Below are 4,154 nucleotides of genomic sequence, written 5' to 3'. Positions count from 1 at the left end.
TACAAGAGTTGGACACATAGTCTGATGAATATTACAAACTTAGGGCACCACATAATTAATAATACAACATGGAAACATCGACGTCGTGCTTCAAATACGAGTCTAGTTCAAAGGGTTCTTCTTCTTCTTCAGCTTGCGTACTGAGACACGCATAACCTGCTTGCCTGACACCAGAGTGTCCACCAGATACTTATCGCACTGCCCCCTCAAATGCGGACCTCCGCATACCAGGCACTCCTTGAGGCCTCGTTCTCCTTCAGCTAAGTCCATATCATTCATGATACGTTGAGTCTTGTGTCACCCCTTTATGTCAACCTTGCTGTTTAGATCAGGAATCTAAGACATACCTTGTTCAGGTAGATTCGTGAAGTCCTTTACCACCTGCCACCCAAGTAACTCGCTGGCTCAAGTACTTTCTACGGCTTCCTTGCAATAGTATGGGGACACAAAATACTCCGACTCTATGATGCCTTTCGCGCAACAAGCTAGCACATGAGAGCAAGATAAATGCATCAGTGATGGCTTGTTGCATGTGTACTCGCACATGTTGTCCGCTGGCCACAACCTGCATTCCATTGTAATTTCATGCCTTCTGATATCGAGTCCGCCCTTCTCACGCAACATCACCTCGAACACGTGCTAACGGTTACCAACAACATGAACCATGTGGGATTGGCTCTTCTTGCTCTTCTCTTTCATGTAAGACATTATCTTCTCCGTGTACACCCTTTATGGGTTGCCCATATGGACGTAGTCTTGCTATAACGCTTTTAGAGATGTTGTTGCATTCCACGAGTGACCCTCTCCACAATTATCACCAATGACAGTGACCTATTCCCCTTTATTACCCAATTGTAAACCTCGATGAGGTTAGTTGTTATAATTTCATAACGTGAGCCATCGGTGTCCGCAATGAGCACCCATTTCTCCAATGGTTTCTATCTGATCCAGTCGGAGAAACACTTAACCCTCCTTCCACCCTTCCTTCTCCTTGTCACACTCTATGGCTCAAGTGGTAAAGGCTCTAGACCCTTGGGCTTCTCCTCCCTTAGTAAAACTGGCTTTTTCAAAATTTCATCTATGTGCCTATCAGTTAGTTTATCTAGCTCTTCCCACAACGAATTAAACTTCCTCCTTTGGTTCTGTTTGCACAACTTCTTAAAAAGATCCATCAACCTATTACTCTGAATTGTTTATAGAAGTTTGCTCCAAGATGCTGCATGCACCAACAACTATGCAAATTTGGCCACAGCAATACCTCGCATGTACCACTCTGCAATGTGTTGACAACATTCAACAATCCTACATGACGATCCTAGAGCACACAAACGTTAGACCTATTGCCAACAACACCTCTCTTAACCCACTGCAAGAACCACATCCAACTATCCATAGACTCACGTTCAACGAATGCAAAAATCAAAGGTACAACCTGGTTCTCACGATCTACCCCGATAGCTGTGAGTATGTACCCCTATATTTTCCTATGAGGAATGTACCGTCCACGCACATCAACGGTTGGTAATATCGGAACCTTGATCGTACAGTCGAATGACTAGAACACCCGCTGAAGAACTCGATCTCCATTCTGATTGACGAAATCATGAGTAGCAATGCAGGTATCCGGGTTCCTACCTTGAATAATATTTAGAAATGATGCTAAGTTGTGGTACGAGTCCTTATATGTGCCAAACCTCTTCTCTAATATCTTTTGTTTCGCTCTCCATGCCATGTCATACGAAATCTCGTACCCAAATCTTATGTTGATAGCATGCATATCTCCAAACGGGGACATACTAGTCTTCTTCACAATCTCTGGGTACAACATATTTGCAACATAATCAGCGGTCATGTTCCTGTGTGCGCACCAAGGTCGGCTCAACTTGCAAGTATGCGGCTCAACAATGGATGCTAACCATACAATGTCACACCTCGGCAAGAATCCATGAACTCACCATGTGTAACCTTCAGGTAAACATTTCACATCGTATGTTCGAGGATTGGAAATTACCACCTTGAACTCCCTCTTCTTCGAGAAACATCATTTCTTCACTGCATGCTGCAGATGGATTTTATCATGAAACATCTGGCCTTTGGTCACCACGATTGGATCATATGCCCTTGACGACTTATGTCCATCATCCACCGTCAACTTCTCCAATGCAAAATTTGACTATTCCTTAGGAATTCCTGCACGTGAGTCCACAAAGTTGCGGAACTCATCGTCATCTGCCTCCATCTAGTCCACAAGTGCCTCGTACTACTCCCCTTGATCAGTACGCATCACGATCTGATTATATTCCTTGTTGTTACATTCTTCTCTTTCTATCGTTATATTGTACCTCAACCGTTGCACTAGTCCAAAGAAGAATCTCTGGAACCACACTCTTATGCACCTCCTCATTGACAATATTTTCACCAATAGCATATGACGTGCCTACTTCATAATCTAAAGTTGTCGCTTCTGGAAGCATGACATGGATAAAACCATGTTGCAATCCTAACCTCACAAATTGCCTCCACCGAGGTGCATTTTTCACATTCCTGTAAAGTCCACTTCCACCCAATCTCAAATAATTTAGACAACATAACCTTGAATGACAGACACTCCTTCAATGTGCTAATTCCCAACACATCATGCAACATCCCTATCACTTGACTACGCCACATTTCACCCGGGTTATTCAGAGTAATAGTCAAACCCTATAAATTACTTAAATCTACACTACTATCACATTGTTGAACATACCCTTCACCATAATGCACACTAAAAATCACTCATCCCGACATCCAGATGCAAAATCATTTTATTGTCATTCTAAACTTTATTGCTACTAATATTGTTAAAATTATTTCTAAATCAATATTTAATTATTGCTAACATTTAGTTACTCCAAAATCATGCTACACTTCTAACAATATCACGCTGACATTCCAAGAGTTATTGCTAATATTTATTAGAAAATTATTCCTAAATCATGCAACACTTTACCTACATCACGCTTCAATTCAAATATTTATTGGTACTATATTTGTTAAAATTTATCATGCTCATTCGAAACTAACGCGCAAATATCTAAAATATTTCATAAATCATGCTACATATATAACTACAACTATACTGATTTCTAAAATTCTAAAGTCCTCTCAATTTTATAAACTATTCTAAACTAATTTCTAAAATTTCTAACATACTCTAAATTTCTTAGACTATTTTTAACTAGTTTCTGAAATTTCTACAAATATAAATAACAAAAAAATTTACCTCACATTCATTTTTCTTCCTTCCTCCTCCTCCGGCTCCTTCTTCCTTCCCCGGCCGACGATGGCCAGTCGTGTCATTATGTGGCACGATCATCTTGCAGAAATAATCATTATGTCGCGGTGTTCATGATTGCCGGGGAGAATCATGCTCGCTTAAGCATGAGGCTTCAGAGTATTAAGTAGCATAGGACAGCGTCCTAGTGGCTAGTACTCAACTGTCGAAAGGAAAAGTAGAACAAGAACTATAGTTATGCACCTAAAGTGTAACGACCAACGGCGAGCCAAGGAAAGTGATCAAACCGAAAGCGACGGCACGCGCGCGCTATCGGCCATGTGACCGGTGGGTTGCGCGGCTACCAAGTCACAACCGGGTCTTCCGTTCGTTAATGGTCCTGTTGGCACGATGCCCAACCGAACCGACGCGCACCGCCGCTGCCGCTCCCGCGTCGCTCTCCGCCGCGAATTCCTGCTCGTCACAACACACAAGGCTTGTCCCGTGCCCGTGCCGGTAGTTAATTTCAGCCTGCACGTTACCGTGAACAGGTGCGCCGCGCGCGCGCGCGTGCGCAACCGCCCGTCCGTCCTCTCGATCGATCAATGGCCGCGCCGCACGCGGGACCGGAGGGGTCGCGGTTGCGCGCCCTGTTGCTGCCGTGTGCCCGCCGCGCGTGCCGAAGGGACACCGCCGTCGGGTCAGGCGTCGCGCTAGATCACGGCCAGTGGGAGGGCGTGGCGCGTCTAGTTGCCGTCGGACGTGCGGCGGGGGTGCGGCGTGCGCGGTGTTTTGAACTTTTGATCGTTGCTGTAACGCTGTTGTAGGCTTGTAGCACTGAAGAAACAGGCTTCGCACCGTGTTCAATAGGAGATGCTGCTCACTACTAAACCAACCG

The sequence above is a fragment of the Phragmites australis genome, chromosome 2 (genome assembly GCF_958298935.1).
Source record: "Phragmites australis chromosome 2, lpPhrAust1.1, whole genome shotgun sequence".
NCBI classification, from domain to species: domain Eukaryota; kingdom Viridiplantae; phylum Streptophyta; class Magnoliopsida; order Poales; family Poaceae; genus Phragmites; species Phragmites australis.
This window is presented reverse-complemented; position numbering follows the sequence as displayed.